The sequence below is a fragment of the Orcinus orca genome, chromosome 13 (assembly GCF_937001465.1).
Source record: "Orcinus orca chromosome 13, mOrcOrc1.1, whole genome shotgun sequence".
NCBI classification, from domain to species: Eukaryota; Metazoa; Chordata; class Mammalia; order Artiodactyla; family Delphinidae; genus Orcinus; species Orcinus orca.
Window position 1 is genome coordinate 67,043,126 of NC_064571.1, and position 17,589 is coordinate 67,060,714.

The following is a 17,589-nucleotide window of genomic DNA, read 5'->3' on the forward strand; positions in this document are numbered from 1 at the left end:
GGACGGCACCTTCATTCACCACTGAAATCTGAAACTCTGCAGCCAAGACATGAAAATCCAGGTTTTCACAAAACCTGCATTTTCAGAAAAAAATCACTGAAATGATTCTGACATATGCAAAGATCTGATGTGTTTCAGAACCTACTAACTTCGCTTTGCCAGGTTTCATTTGTTCCATGCCTCTCCAAGACGGGCTCTGGAGATAGGCTTCCAGTTCATACCCGACTCATGCCAGGTACCCACCAGCATTGGCAGCACCGACCTCTCGGCATAGAGGAAAATGCTGGGCTGTTTGTACATTTCTTCATCCTTCCTTCTGTGCCGCTCTCTCAGATCTGCACTTTCTCCAGAGCTCCCCACGTAAAGGGATCTGAAGATGCTGAATCTGACCTGTTGGCAGAGTGTGTACCTTGCTGAGAAGAGGATGAAGCGAGCATTTGGCTTCCTGGTGCTGGCATCCACATTTTAATTTTAGGGTCTTCATCTGCTTCGGTAGATAAATCACAAACATTTCCATGAATAAGCACGTCTGTTATGCAAATTCTCTTCCGTCTGCTGGTCTGTTGAGAATAATGTTCCATAATTACAACAGCTATTTACTTGTGGGCAAATCAGCTTTCTTACCACCTTCTCCATTTGACAGAGGCCTCCAACTGCTGCAGGAGCCCTCGTGTCTGGAAGGGCTGGAGGACTCTGTCTTTATGGGCCTGTGGTCTGAGTTGGCAGGTCCTGGGACAGAAAAGGATCCAAATACCGTACGTTACTCATTTGTACATTTATTCCATGAGTGTTTATTGAGCACGTACATCATGCCAAAAACTGTGCAAGGCTGGGTATTCAGAGATGAATAGACCCAGTCTAGTTATCCATAATTCACAGTCTAGTTAAGGAGAATTAAATTCAACATGGTGTTCTAATGAGGGGTAAGTGTAAGGGTTCACGTAAGTCCAAGGAGGGTCCATAGTCCAGGATCAGGAAAAGCTTCCAGGCAGAGGTGACATCTTCCCACTATGCTCCAGCCATGCTGGTCTTTCCTGCAGTTGCAGATTCCTCCCCACTCCAAGTAGTTTCACTCTCTGCTCCCTCAGGATTGAATGTTGTTCCCTCTCCTTTTCACTATCTCCCCCCATACATCTTCAGGTCTTGGCATAAATACCACTTTCTCAGGGAGGCTTCCCCTGACCTCACTCCCCACAAATCTACATGATGATTCCTCTGTTATTTTTCTGATGATTCCTCTGTTATTTTCCTTTCCTACCGTCCCATTCCTTTACAACACAAACATATTTGTATCTATGTGGATCTTTAAATAACTGTTTATTGTTCCATGTAAGCTCCTTTTCCTTCACTGTGGATACAGTAGTGTCTGCCACACAGAAGACACTCAGTAAATACTGGTGGGACACACGAATGAAACTACCCAACAAAGGCAAGTCAAGCAGCCTCTGGATCTCAGTTTCTTCCTCTGAAAAATGGGATTTATGTGCCTGCTTCACAGGATTTTTGGAGTGTGATTACCTGAGCAATGTCCCCCAGAGATTTTCACATCCTAATCCTTGGCACCTGTGACTATGTGACCTTATATGGCAAAAGGGACTTTGCAGATGTGATCAAATTAAGGATCTTGAGATGGGGAGATGATCTTGGATTATCCAGATGGGTCTGATGTAATTACAGGGGTCCTTATAAGAGGGAGGCAGGAGATCAGAGGGACAGAAGGCGATGTGGTAGTAAAAGCAGAGAGAGACCTGAAGATGTTATGTGGTTGACCTTGAAGGTGCAGGAAGGGGCCACAGACCAAGGACTGCAAGTTGGAAGAGGGAAGAAACAGATTCTTCCCTGAGCCTTCACAAGGGACACCCCCCTCCCCACACTGACACCTTGATTTAGCCCGGCAAGACTCATTTTGAACTTCTGACTTCCAGAGCTGTAAGAGAAAAAAATGTCATTTTAAGCCTCTAAACGTGTAGTAATTTTGTTACAGCATCCATAGAAAACTAATACATGTAGGGATCCAATAAGATCTTGTGTGGGATGACTCTTGGAGAAACACAAAGCCAGGAGTCATTATTAGTTTATGACAAGTCACCCCTTGTTTATTCCATTTCTGTGCAGTGCTATGTAAGTTCCAGCTCTTATAATGAGGCGAGATGCTTGAATAATAGCCCTACACCCCAAGAAAGCATACTTTTTCATCATTTATAATTGCCATAGAGCTTGAAAATCTTCCAGGTCTTATAGTTCTTAATTATGCTCTCATGCGTATGTATCAATTACCCACATGCTCCTACCTAGCTTGTTACTGCAAAGATATTTTAAACTATATATATTTGGAACAGTTTCCTCTGCATGCATCTCCCTCTGAAAATATCCTATGAAATATTTCACCTCCACTGCAATAATCCGCTCCAGTTGGGACATGCTTGCCAATCTTCTCCTGCATGATGAAATTAAACGTCCATTGTTGTCTGCTGCAGGCTCAGTCCTACTTATTCTACCTGGCAGTTCTCTCCTCTTAACTCCCAGTGGTGTCATTGTAGATTTGGTTCTCTGGGTTTGTGTCTACTTTGCTGAGTATGGTCTGCAATCTGCGAAGGATCAGGGAGTGCCTGACCCAGGAGGTTATATTGAAATGGCGGTGGAGGGGGAAGAAAGAGAGTTGATATTTTTGCTTGCTGTTTCTCCCTGTTCGAAGTGGCTCTGCACGGTCTATACTTCTGGACCACTGAGTTCCCACTGAATCTCAGTGCTAAGGGGAAGCAGTTTTATCTGCAAATCGATGACTTTGCCAAGTGATAGCATGGGAGTCCTCAAGTGGCCCTTCTGGTGATTTTCGGTCCCACCTGACTCAGTTTTTCAATTTTTAAGTCTATTTTCTTCTTTTCTGATTCCCCCCATTCCTTCTGTTCCTTCTCTCCCTGACTGCTCCCCCTGTCCTGGAGATGCCCATGGGAACGATACCTGCTTGTCTCTGTTGGGAGAATCACAGTAGATCTTCACTGGACATTTTCATCCAATGGACTAATGTCATTCTGTTGGTGAGCTGAAAGTTGGTGGCCTGCCTCAATTTTTTGACTGTTACAGTGAACTTAAAAAAAATTTCTATTGTGAAAGAGGAGATTTCACCCGTGGAACCTCTATTTTTTAAAACATATGAGTTGTATCATTAGGTAAAACCTTTAACCTCTCTGCGTTTTGGTTTCTTTATCTGTAAAATGGAGATAATAATAACACGGTAGTGTTGTTGGGAGGAGTAAATGAACTACTATGTAAAATGCTTGTCACATATGGGGCACGGTCACTTGGAAAATACTTATTCTGTCCTCTGCCCCCGACTCCATTCTCATGCTTGAGATGCATACACACTCCCTGGTGAATCTGCTTTAAAGGAAGATTCTGGGGTCTTAGTTCAGAAAGTCAGATTCAGTCAGTCTTGGGAGAAGTCTGGGAATGTGCACTTGGCGCAAGCTGCCCAGGTGACATTGATACGGGTGATCTTCAGACTCTGCTTTTAGAGACTGTTCCATGGGCTGTGAATATGGTGAGCTTGGGCCAAAAGCATCTTCAGGGCAGCGCCTGTGTGACGTCAATTTGTGTATAATCACAGTGCCTGTCACAGAGGAGACACCCGATACACATTGGCCAATGTTAAATGAATACCTCTGTGCACTTTCCATATTACCTGATTTATTTTTTCCGGCTTTACTCCTCACTGGGTAATTAGAAGGCTATGTATAAAGTACACTAGTGTGACGACCCATCCTCTGAACCCTGAAACATATTCCTAGGGGACATCTGGAGTCCCCATTCTCCTCCATTCCTGCATGTCCAAATGTACCCATCTTTCAATAAGCCCCAGTTCAGAGCCACATTCCCTATGACGTCTTTCCTGGTTAGAGTTAACATTACCTTCCTCTTCAACCAGTTTCTCTCTGTCATGTAAAATAGATTAACTCATACAGGTTAAGTATGTGCATTGGCTCTCTCAGCAAATTACATGCTCTTGGTGGTTTTCCCCATAATGTCTCTCAAATCCGTCTCCTACTGCCATTTGGGCCACAGCTGGCCCAGTCCCAGCTCCATCATCTTGCTTGTATTTATGACATTAGCTTCTTCTTTGACTGGGTCAGGTGACTGTGAGTTCTGTATCTTTTCGATAAACTCTCCTTCAGGTAGGCTAGCTTGAGTGAGCCTCAACCTCTCCGTTCTTTATCTTCAAAAGAAATGTGAGAAGCAGTCAGTGATTGGGCATGTAATGGAGCAAACAGTTTAAACCTGAATTTGAGATGAACCTCGGCGGACTCACCTTTCCTAAAGACTGGAGCCATAAACATAGCTTCAGAAGAAACAAACTGGGGGTATCAGGCTTGTCTATAACTAAGCTGAAAGCTGGTACTTGTGTTTATTTATACAGTTAGCGTTCTCTGTTACTCACACTTGGGTGAGGGAGACTTTCCTGATTGGACATCTGACCTAGCATGTGTTGGGCTCATGGCCTGCTCTGGGGGAACTGCCAAGACTGAGGTTCAACGTGGAAAGTCTTCCCTGCTGCCTCGAGAGACGGTAGTGAAAACGACAGGTACAGAAGAAATCAATCTAGCCCCCCCTGCTTCCGGTCCAGTGGCAGCCTAGCCTGGCAAAGGGCTGATAGCCTTTTCTCTGCTCTTCTAGATTATTTCTAAGGTGTTAGCACCACGCTGATGCTCTTGTACAATCACACTGGCTGCTACTCCCCTTAGATGGTGTCTCAGCCACCAGCTCTAAACACCTTCAGATGTTCAAGGCAGCAGACCCAGCACCGTCTTCGTTGGCCGAGGTGCTGTCAGCTAGTCAGCAAGTGCTTACAGTGTGTCCCCTCGGTGCCCATCTCTGCACCAGGTGCTCTGTGCACTTGACTTACGTGTGTGAAGAAAATAGTTAATTTCCTGCTGGACATGCTGCTCCGGAAGGGTTCTGACGCTTTGGCGAGCATTGCCAGGGCAACCAGACCAGGAATCTGTTAATTAATCGATACTGCAGTGATCGTACTCCACTCTAGATCAAGCGAAGAGGAAGCTGGTTGAGATGCTTTTCTTCTCTGTGAGGGGTGGGTGAGAAAGAAACAAGGAGTTTCACAGTACAGGTTTTGTCCCATTTTAAAGCTAACTGGGACAAGACGGGGAGAGAACTGGTATGGGGGAGAGTTATGGATGAAAAGAGCTCAGCCCATAACCACGTGGATGACCAGCAGAAAAATGGTTGAAGGGTTTCTTAGGAGAGATGGAAACCACAGCATGAAAGACCTATCAAGGGAGAAGCTTACTTGCTGAGTTGGGGTTCAGGTTTCATGTAAAGTTTAGCCTTCCGATCAGGGCACCTGAGAAGATTCACTTAGGAGGGCTTTTGTAGGAACAGTTGGGAATTCATGAAGAAGGACACATCCATGTGAGTTTTATTTAATTTTGCGTGCGTATATGTAATCACGAAAACCAATGACTGGTTGTCCAAGGCTGTGCCCATGATGGTTTTTGACATAGGGATGCACATCCTTTCTGGCCACAGTCCTGGCTGCCTTTTGGTGCTTTGAACCCCATTCTGCAAGCAAAGGTCTTTGGAATTAGGGTGGACTCCAAAGGAACTCATTTGTAGGTTGGACAGAGCCAATTAGATTCTTTTTATCTTCAAGAATCTCACTAAGAAACTAAATTAGTTGATAACTAGGAGCTTAAGTGAGGAGGGGGTGGTCACAGAGATCTGTGCTAGGTAGCCATGTCTTCCACGAGCACTCAGATGCAGAGAACAACACTGGTGGGGGCAAGGAGGGTTCTTTCTTTCTTTCTCTTGCTTTCTTGCTTTTCTTTCTTCCTTCCTTCCTTCCTTTCTTTCTCTCTCTTTCTTTCCTTCTTTCTTTCTTTCTTTCTTGATTTCTTTCTTTCTTTCTCTATCTCTTTCTCTTTCTTCCTTCCTTCTTTCTTTCTTTCTTTCTCTTGCTTTTCTTTCTTCCTTCCTTCCTTTCTTTCTCTTTCTTTCTTTCTCTCTCTTTCTTTCCTTCTTTCTTGATTTCTTTCTTGCTTTTCTTTCTTTCTTCCATCCTTTCTTTTTTTCTCTATCTCTTTCTCTTCCTTCCTTCCTTCCTTCTTTCTTCCTTTCTTTCTTTCTTTCTTTCTTCCTTCCTTTCTTTCTCCTTCCTTCCTTCCTTCCTTCCTTCCTTCCTTCCTTTCTTTCTTTCTTTCTTTCTTTCTTTCTTTCTTTCTTTCTTTCTTTCTTTCTTTCTTTCTTTCTTTCTTTCTTTCTTTCCTTTCTTTCCTCATTCAAAGGTATTCACTGAGCACCTGCCATGCACCATACCCTCTTCTGGACACAAGTGATACAACAGTGACTAAAACACAGCCCCTTTCCTCATAGAGTCTACTTTCTAGTGAGGCAAAGGAGAGACGTAAAATAATTAAACACACGCTATGCGCTCAGGCAGTAATAAGTGCTGTGAAGGAAAAGAAAGCCACTGGGGCCATGGAGATTGATGGGGTTGAGAGGCTGCTGCTTTAGATAAGAGGGACAGGGAAGGTGAAACAAGGGAACAATCCCTGTAGCTATCTAGGAGGAAAGAATGGAGGGGGTGGCTGAGAGGATTAGGGACAAGGCTTCATGTGGTCATAGAGAAATGCAGAGAAGGATTCTTTAGAGATCTGGCTGTCCTTACTGTCCTTGGGTTCTGTGAGATACCCTGCTATACATCTAATGAATTACCCCTTTTTGCTTAAGCCAGTTTGAGTGCCTTTCATTTTCTTATAGTTAACAGATTTCAAAATCATCTACAAATCCACAAGGTGAGTCTAAAGCAGTTACAAGCTACCTAGAATTTCTGTCAAGGCTCCCTAGGCAGAGCACGTGGCTCTTTATCTCCCCCTGGTGCCAATATTGTGAAGGTGCAGGAGCCTTAACAAAGGAGCGAAAACCAGTCTGTGAGCACAATGGATGACAAGAGATAATAAATGTAACTGTTTCTTATCCCCAGTTTTAGCAAATTTTAAAAATGGAAGAAATTATATTCTTGAAAACATTAAAAGCGTATTTATTCACGTCAAGATTATCCCATTTCATCTGTAGGATTCCGGGAAATTTGGAGATATTAGTTGTGATTTCTTTGAACTGAGGGCAAGAGCTGGTCCCATCTTGGAGTCACAGGTCACACAGATCACTCTCGATGGCTCTGAATGATTCTGCGTGTGAACCTGGGGCACAGTTTATTCCTGGCCTTTTGCTTTCACTCTAGCTAGAGAACCAACCAGTAAGCTGGGATCTCTCTAGAACTGTGTGGATCCCCAAGATGCACATGTAATCAAATGTCAAAAAGGAACATAGGGGCTTCCCTGGTGGTGCAGTGGTTGAGAGTCCGCCTGCCAATGCAGGGGACGCGGGTTCGTGCCCCGGTCCGGGAAGATCCCACATGCCGCGGAGCGGCTGGGCCCGTGAGCCATGGCCGCTGAGCCTGCGCGTCCGAAGCCTGTGCTCCGCAGCGGGAGAGGCCACAACAGTGAGAGGCCCGTGTAACGCAAAAAAAAAAAAAAAAAAGGAATATAAGTAACACTGTAGCTTGAGGCTCTGACTGCTCTTGGACTTGTGTTTAAGGAAATAGTATTTGCTGAGTACTCTGATGCCAGACACTGAACGTATAGTATCTTCTTCTATCCCTAAGGAATTAACCCTGTTGTAAAGATGGGGAAACAACTGCAGAGAGTAAGCACCTTGCTGGATCAGTCAGATTCTGGGTTGCAAACTCCAGAAGATTGCTCTGGCTGGTAAAGCAGAAACAGGATACTAAAAGGATTTGGGGAAGCTCACAGAGAACCAGGGCCAAGCTTCCAGAGGTATGCCTACAGTTGCACTGCAGAACTGGTCTGATGAGCAGACCACGGCCACTCTTCCAGAGGACTAGATGCCAGGACACGCACCACTGCCATTTTTGTGCAGGTACTCGGCTAGACTGCTTCTGCTATTTTTGCAAGCCCCATTCCTCTTTTGTGCCAGAAATTCAGCTTTTCAGCTGTCATGACTCCCACTGCCCTCTGTCCCTTCTTTCTTGTCTCGTCAGCTTCCATGTAAAAATTTGGCCAAGTGGTCTGACCAGGAGAGCATAAATGTGGGCTGCAGCGGCAAGGGAGGCTAGGAAAGGAAGTGCTCCTTTCAACTCCTCTGAAAGGCTGCTTCCACCCCTTATCAGGGAGGGAATTCCCCCCCAATGGAAAGGGGTTCAGATGGGGGCAGCCAAACACCGTCACATGCCCTCCAGAGTTGCCAATATGACATGACCAGTGAGGGCTGGGGTTGGCGTCTCTTTCCAGAGCCCACTACTTCACAGTCCTTCTTTCTGTCCATCAAATGGAAGGAGATGCTTGCTTTAAAAAAATTCATCAAACAAATATAGTGTTGAGTATTTTCATCATGTCACAAAGTGGTGGAGGAGGGGCGCCAAGGTCAAAAGACACAGTCCTTGCCCTCAAGGTGATAGCTTATCGAGCCATCATCACATGATCATGAGTGGCAGTGATGGATGACTAGTATATTGATTACCTTCTGTACCAGGCGCTTTGTATCTGTTGTTTCTAAATCCTGACAACAACCCTGCAAGGAGATATTCGTAATGTCACTTTTTTCCAGATGGTAACACTGGTGCTCAGAAAGGCTATATAACGTGCCCACATGACACAATTAAGAAGCAGCAGATCCCAGACTACAACCAGAGGTCTGTGTGACCAACTCCAACCTGGGGACCATTGGGGGACAGAGGGATTCAGTGGCTTGACAAAAGTCTGCAGCTGATGGCAAAGGTAGGCTTAGAACCGCGGCCTCTGACTCCAGTGTCTGTGTGCTTAGCTGCTAAGGCAAGCTGGCTTGACAGCAGCTATGCTCACGTCACACCAGGTGTAGGCTGACCTGACCGTCTTTGCCTTCATTGTTCTGAATGCCTTTTATTCAGTCTTGAGGTTTTAAAACTTGTCCTTTCTAGTCCCATGGTTTTGAGGGATGCTGTCCACCTCAGGTGATTCCAGGAGGTAGGGTTGTGTCACTAAAACCAGATCACCCAGAGACCCTCTGAGGACCAGGGCATCGGCCAGCTGAGCGTGCAGGTCACTTCCCCGTCTGACTTTCCACGAGGAGGGCTCATTCCTAGAGTGTGTGACTCCTTCTTGAGAGAAGCTCTTGATTTTAATTCTCCTCTGTGAGGCTGATGGCTTCTATGACTTCAGGGCAGTCACCCTGACTGCTGGGATGAGTTCCTTCCCTAAAGGACAAGGACCAGCTGCTTTTTTAAAAGCAAAGAATTGCTGCATTAACGCAAACTGTTAACATGTACACACAAATGGTGAAGCTTAAATATTGAAGTCATAGCAAACAAATGGCAATTCAATATCCAGGGTTGGTGGACAGAATGCTTGAGACGGGGTAGCACCAGATCAGACTCCCATGGCGCACAGGGCGTCTTCAGACGTGAGGGGCCCTGGGACGGGCTGCTGGTGGTGATTAACTCCCTAATGAGGAAAACGGACTTTTGAAGGAGGAGCATGCGCAGACCCTTGGTGGGGGATGATCTGAGTGACATTATGAGGACACGCCTCCCAACTGGACGGGTCTGGCAGCACTGAGGGTAAAGAGCAGAGGATACTCCGAGAGAGGTCATGAGAGGCTGAGGGAAAGAGACAGAATTAGAGGAACTGGTTCTTTACATCTTTCTCTCCCGCCTCCCACCACTGGTCCAGCTTTCGCCACGGTTACGCAGCCTTAGCTTTCATCTTGTTCTTTAATGTGCCCATGCTCTGTATCTAAGTGCTTAGACATTATCACTGTTGTTGTCTGAGCACCACCGGACCATTTCTATTCAGTTCCTGTAAATATGAGCCCATACCATCTCCTCCCACTTCAACTCTCACACACACACACACACACACGCACACACACACACACTCACACCCGTGAAAACCTCAGAGCCTTTTGCTGCACCCTGGGGATTGCTTTGTCTTTGAGAGACCAAAGAGAAAAACCCATCAGCTGTCAAAGATTTTAATTATTTATTTTTAATTACATAAGCAATGCATGAATATGTCTGGTTGTAAAAAATTCACACAATCCATATAAAATTAAAGTCTCCTCCAAGTGACGAATTTTAAATAGTTCTGGTCCTTACCTGTCAGACCATAGGTCTGCGTGGAACAGTTCCGGGGGATGTGGGTGAACCGGGCAGGGGTTTAAGGCAGCTGGAGCCTTCGTTATACAGGGAAGGGTAGGGAAGCCGGGGTCACTTGTTAATGAAACAGGGGTGGTCTCTAGTTGAACCTATCCTTTCTGTTTAGAAGCTGTGGACTTTGCCAGGAATGTGTTCTTAGAGTTTCGCAGTTTTCTTTTCAAGGAGTGAGGAAGAGGGGACATGGGCTCCTGCACCTCTGTAGAGATTCACCCTTTTCTCTAACATGTGCTGCTTTAAGGCAACCAGCATCAGAGGCAAATGTTTGGCACCCTGGCCCACTGGCTTCTCTCCAGAGGGCCACCTTCCCGGTTCAGGCAGAAGAAAGAGAGTCATCCTCACACATCCCCTGTCCCATGTGACTTAGTGAAGGAATTTCTCAATATTGGTTCACACCCTCCTTGAGTTTAAGGGACCTGGACATGCTTGGCCATAGCAAGCAGGAAGACTTTTGTCAAATATATCTCTTCTCATCAACATTTTATCAGTGGGTATTTCCCTATGACTCAATAAAACCCTGTACACATTGGCTACAGAACCAAATGGAGATGAGTAAAGGATTTAGGAGGAGGGATAAGAAATGCATTGAATCCAAGAGAGACTGAAGTGGAAAGGATCTTAGAGACAATCAACTGAGTTCCTCACTTTACAGGTGAAGACATCGAAGACCAGAGAAACTTGGTCTAATGCTTCAAGTCCCATAGGCAGGGTTAGAAGCAGAGGGAGAGCCAGGATTCCCAGTTCCAGACTCAAGGCAGTGCTTTGTCCCTTACCCCAGATTTGGAATTCAAGCTGCCACTGAGATTTACCCACAGGACCTGGGCAGGTGACAACAATTCTTGGTCCCAGTTGCCTCATGGCTCCTATCTACCTTAGAGTAGCACTGCTAAGAGCATCACATGAAATAATGACTGTTAAGTGCCATGCAAATCACCAAGCAATTTTCAGGTACAAAGAGTGAACTGCATTTCAGTTATTGGCAAGACAAACATTCTTAATTAGTCAGTCAACGATCATCACCTAGCTGAATAAACATTTTTGGAAATCTGGCCAGCAAGGTTTGCTTTTTAGTTTTGTTCTGTGTTTTGAAGTTCCCTAGAAACTTGGTTATAGACTGAGTGTTGTATGATCTTAGGAAGTTATTTTTAATTCAGTTAGGTGTGATCACGGTGTCGTGGTTATGCCCAGGATGCCATTAATTTCGGGGACTTCGTGATGAAGTGTTTCTGGGTTATTGTTTAGGTGTTCGTATCATGTCTGTAATTTACTTTTTAATGGTTCAGCAATTACAGATGCATGCTTATGTGTGTACACACATATATGGCAAAATGTTAATTTTTGAATCTTGGTGGGAGGTATCTTATACGCCTGGCTGTTGAGTAGACTATCATCCTAACTTCCTGTGTGTTTAAAAATGTTTATAGTAAAATGACTAGTAAGACAAGTTTTCCAGGTGATCCTGATTCTCTCTAATGGTTTGAGCCCACTGACGTGGAGCTGTGAGCCACTGACCAATGACAATGTGTGAGTGAAAAAATCTTTTAAATTCCCTGCTTGGTGTCTTGTCAGAATTGGAATCACTTTTCCTCAGCAGTACTGGTGAGGTTCTATTTCCCGTTGCTCTGTTTTGCTTGTCTGAGTCATCTATAAGACCAAAGTATTGAAATAATAAACCATCTTCAACATTTCCAGGAAGACCTAAGAGGTGATACTGACTCAATTTGAAGATATTGACTAGTCCAGTGGTTCCCAAACTTAGGTGCCTAGAAACATCACCCACAGAATTTCAGCAGGCTTAGGACAAGACACAGGCATCTGATTTAACAGATATAATTCTAATGTACATCGGAGGTAATTCTAATGCACATCTAGGTTTGAGACCCATATTTTAGACCACAATGACCACAAAGCCAAGGTCATAGGTTTGATTCCCAACTGAAGAGCTATTTAACTTTGCAGAAAGAAAGTTCTGTTCCTTAAAGATATCCTACACACCTTACTCTGTTCTGTCATTTTAAAATAGGGGTCCTGGTGGAAAAAAAATGAAAAAAGGGAACCAGGACAAAGAAGGTGAATGGATCAGAGCAATTTACTATTGCAAACCCATATACGATTTTTTTTCCCTTCTCATGAAAACCTGCTACATTCTATTGTAGAGGTGACTGCATTTTGTTGATGGGTGAAAAGAGGCCTTTGTTCGTCGTTCTCTGACTGCCAAGTGTATTCCTACCTCAGGAATTTTGGATGAAAAGGTAAAAATGTCTTGTTAGTATCAGTGAATTATGATCCAAATGAATCATGCTTTTAATGAAAAACACTTGCAGCACCCTTACCCGGAATGCCTGAAAGGAGAAACTGAACCTTGGGAAACAGAAAAGTGAACACTCCCCCCTCACCCAGCTACCTTTATTACGAACATGTTCTGGGACTTCCTACACCCCCGTAAAGGAAGCCAGGAGCTGCCCTTTGGTGCCGCCCTGGTTTCTTGCAGCAAGAACCAGCAGTGCCCTTCATCAGCACGCCACAAAGCAGCTTCCCGTGTTCTTATGTAATACGTCTTTGCAGCTTAAACCTTGAATTAACCAGAGACGTCATCAAGAAAAGTTTGCCAAGGAAGAGGATGCCCGGTTTAATTAAAAAGATCTTTAATAGTTATTAAGGAAATCAATTTGGAATTCAGGCCTGAGAGCAGTGTTGAGGGAAGAAATCACTGAGAGGAACTTCGCCATCTCTCTGGGTAATGGATTTTAACCCTTTGATCTGCATTGCTTCAGATCCCTGGGACAGTGGTGCAGGCGGGTGGGGACGGATGCTTATTTATCTCTCATCACTTTTGAATCTACCTTCCAGATCCCAGAGGCAGGTCTGCCTTACATACAAAAAGCCCAAACTTTCTGGAATGCAGTTATCCTGGCAATCAAAGGAAATGGAAAACCATTATAAATTGAAAATCTGCTACCTCATAAGTATGAGCTATTTCTTTTCCCCAAGAGATGCATTATTTCTCCCAGAGGATTTGTGCTTGGCCCGTGCATCAGGTGTCTTTTTCTATTACCGCGCAAACCCTCCTTCTTCGGATCAAGCCAGAAAAAAGGAATTTGGCTCTTTGGAGCACAAGAGAAATATTATTTTCAGTTGTCTCGTGAAAATGATGACACCAAGGGTGAAACAGCCAGAGGATGGGCAAAATAAATTGCCTATGGTGTAGAGGGGACTGCAAAAGGGAAAGAATTTTTATTTGAAAAGAACAACATCCTGCCAGCAGGGGGATGATTTTAATATCATCCTCTGATGCAGCCCAGCTGAGTTCAAATGCTAAAAGAACTTTTCAAATAATCTCTGTTTAATTAATATTTGTACAGCACTTAATGAGGGAAACTGAAGACAGGTGAGCAGTATGGCTACAAAAACGACTTTCCTGTTGCAATGTAGCTCGTTCTCAGGTGGACTGAAGCGCCTCTACCTGGAACTCCTATCATTACTCAATGGAAACTCAACAGAAAGGATGAACCGGATCTTTGGGCGCTCAACCTGCATCCTAATCACCAGCTTACACTTTCTTGAAGAGTTGGGAACAGGCTTGTATTTATTTATATTACTCACAGCAAATTGCCCAGAATCTGTGCCTACAATGTCTCTGTTGATTGCTGATTACCTGGAAACTTATGGGCGTGTTAGCCCCCAAAATGTCTCCGTTCCCTGTTTCACTTGGTCTATTGAACCTAGTGAGGGGTGTCACTTGGGAGAATTGGGGGTTCGGGGTAGATGCGTTATAATGCAAGCTCTACTGATGAACTTGTTGTGTTGCTGGAAATAGATCAGGTAGCTTCTCTGAGCTCTACTTGCCTCAATTACAAAATAAGAAGCATTGAACTAGATGGTCTCCAAGGCCCCTTCTGACTCTTAATAGAGTCTGCTCCACTATTTCCCCTTTGTCTTGGCTGGGTGTATCTGTTCTAAGTTAGTAGACTGATGGTAAACAGGAAATAGTGCTTATTGAAGCATTTGTGGCTGAAGTACCGGTTGTAAACTGGCGAGCAGGAGGCTGGATCCAGTCTGCAGACCTGTTTAGTTTAGCCCACCTAGTTTTTCGGAGAGGGGGTGGGAATTGAATTAGTTAACAACAGTTAAAATCCAGGCGATATCACGAAGTTGGACTTGTGTTTCTTTTGAGAAATTGGAAAACTCCGGTACCGCTTCATCTTCATTGGCAATGATCTGCTTCCTTGTGAGTCCGACGTGGACCCAGCCCCTTCCCGCTGTGTCCTCAACAAGAAGGTTGAATGTCAGTTTCATTGTTTTCATTGATCTCATACCATTTCACTCATTCATGGCCCACGGAGTTACGTGGGTAGAGGAAGAGAGGGTTGGAGGGATAATTAAGAGTCTGATGTCAGGAACCTCCTGACCTTTGACGAGACATCTGTGCCAGGAGCCTGGCTGCTTCCTGAGATGTGTGAGCTGCTAGGTGGATAAAGTTCCTTCAGTTGGGTGGATAGAATCAGACAGCCTTTGACTGATACGGGCAACACAATGATTTCCCATTTAAAGCCAGTGCGATTTGTCTACATCGTCTCTCCTTTGAACAAATGTTTTGATTATCGTTCACTCAGAATTGTGCCCCACAGGAACATTTAGGCTATCCCACACTCAGCGCACCCACAGAAGAACTTGAACAGCAAAGACCCTTTTGTCACCTAAGGACATCAATCTTTTTTTAGCGACATCACTGGAGTCCTCCTGTCCATTACAGTGGCCATCTAATTTATTGCCTAAAATATGAATTTCTTGAAAGTGAAAGGGGGCACTATTAATAATTATGCCAGGAAAATAGGAATAAACCAGGACTGCCCTAAGCAAACTGGGGCATGTAGTCACCCTGCTCAATGTGCAACACCCACTAATGACTTGATCACAAAATCTGCTACTGGCCATAGCAGCTTGTCCTGGGAACCAGATTTGTCCCATTTCCACCCCTGGGCATGCGTGGCTCCTCTCCTGTTGAAATTCCTGCCAGATTGGAGAGAACTCACCCTGTTTCCATTCCTTCCAGGATTTGAGCTCTCCAGCCCCCTTCTACCTTTCACTGATGCCTCTAAACTGAAGCCTGCCAAGAAGGACTGTCTTTGATTTGTCACAGATGATGCAGGTGGTGATGAGACGTGGCTGTGTGAACTCTGGGTCCTGGGGAATGAATGATATCTGTCTTCGGATCCCTCCATTTCTTCTTCTGCCCCTGCTCCCCTCTTTCCTGCCACGTAATTCAGGTTAAAGAATTTTCCTCTCCTTTTCTTTAAGCTAATTGGGTCATCCCTTCATGCTGCTAGAACTTTACATTTTCTATGTGGGAGAGGTGGTCCATGGCTCAGGTCACTGCAGGACACCATCACTGAAGATCAAACCATTTTCACAACCAGCAAAGGCGTATCATTGCAGTAATGGTGAGTTTTATACTTGGCATTTGGGTGAGGAACAAAGAAAGTTTGGGGGCACGTCAAATAATGAAAGAAAGGAGCAGGCTTTTGAAATGCAAAGATATGAATCCCTTTCCAGGAAGCAAATTATACCGTGGTACATAAGAAAAAAAAAGGGAGGCGGGGTTGAGGGTAGTAGGATGGTGAAAGGAGGTGTTTAATGGATGGAGAAAGATCCAGAAAGGTGAGTCTCAGATCCCTTAGATAAAGCCACCCATCTACGTGGCAAAGATAAGAGGAAAAGTCGGCGGCTGGCTTTATTCTTTTGACAAAGATGCACCAGTGTGGCAGAGAGAGGAAGTAAGAAGGTTGGTAACAGCTCATTCTCATTTACCACACAGCCTAAACTATTCTATCACTCACTTTATAAAAAGGCCTCGCAGGAGACTCGGGACATACAGTTTGACAGAGTCTACAGTGGCAAGGAAAAAGGGGAGGAACACAGAGAGAAAGGGAGCTGATGTATTATTTACAGGTGAATAAAGAACTTGAATAAAGCAGGCTGCAGGATCAGGCCCAAAGACCTGTGTCTGTACGACTGTGGAATAAAAACAGACATCTCTGATTCCTGCTGCTGCCCCTCTTGCTGCTGGAGACCCTTTCCAGTGCTGGGCCCGTATGCATGTGTCTCAGCTCATCGCCGTGCTCCAGTCTGCCCTGCTCTCAGTTACATTTCCCTGCGGCCCAGAAGGGGTAAAGCCCTCACCAGGAAGCTGCCGGGCCTCTGTGGGTACAGTCTCATTAGGCTGGGCACAGAGGGCATCTCGCTGGTGGTGGCAGGTCTAATAAGCATGCAGATGGAAGACACACATGCACACACACACTCTCACTGAAGTCATGCAGTGGGCAGAGAGCAGGGATATGGGGGATCAGATCCGAAAAGAACAAAAGGCTGCAGCCTCTGCAGTGAGCTGAGTGAGAGTGCCAGGGGGACAGCTAAAGGCAACCAGAAGCAAAGTGTGAAAACCCACAGCAAAAGGCACCGGAGAGCATATGCACCGGACTTCACAGCTTCCTCCCATTCCCGGCTTACATTGGCTCCATGTGCCGCTTTACACAGCTTTCTGGGCCAATAATGGGTTTTATTCCACAGTTTTTATACTAACACGAATGACTCACATCTGCTCCAATACCCAATTCGCTCTCTAATGACTTCGGCTGCTAGGAGAGAGCTTGCTAACGACAGGAGTGGCCAAAAAGAGTCCCAATTCAGGGACGAGGAAGGCTACAACCCCATACGTGTGAGCTGGAAGGCCTTTGAGAGGGTATGACGTTAGGAATGGGGAAACAGACCCCGAGAAATCAGGAATTTGCTCCAGACTATAGAGACCAGAGGTCGATCCATTTTAGGGCACCAGGATAGTACTAACTCAGAATGTTCTTATTTTCCTGCCGTGTTAAATCTTTTGCTAGGAGCTTTTCCTCCCCATACAGGCTGTGATGAGAAAAAAGTAACTTGGATTAATCACCAATGATAGCTAATCCCCCACTGGGATTAACTGTGCTCTGCATTACTTAAGGTGGATATTAAAGTTTTAAATAGCCGGGGGACCCCTGAATAGGCTGGGAGAGACTTAAAGGGCTGGACCCTGCATAGAGACTCACCTGGCTTCCAGATGTTTGAAGTCCCAACTGAAATCAGTTTCAACCCTAATGACAGTGACTGGCTTGACAACCCAGAATGCCTTTTGGCTGGATCAGGTAATGACACTTGGCGAAACTGGATTCCCTTCACAGCTCTCATAGGCCCAGGGCATCTTCTGCACTTGAATGGAGGACAAAATAGTAATCAAGAAGCAAGCATCTTGGAAGGCAATCCCTGCTGCCCCAGGCACCACAGGCCCTGCAGGGAGCTGCCATGGGAGACCCAAGGCCTCAGTTTCCCCAGGTGCCAAA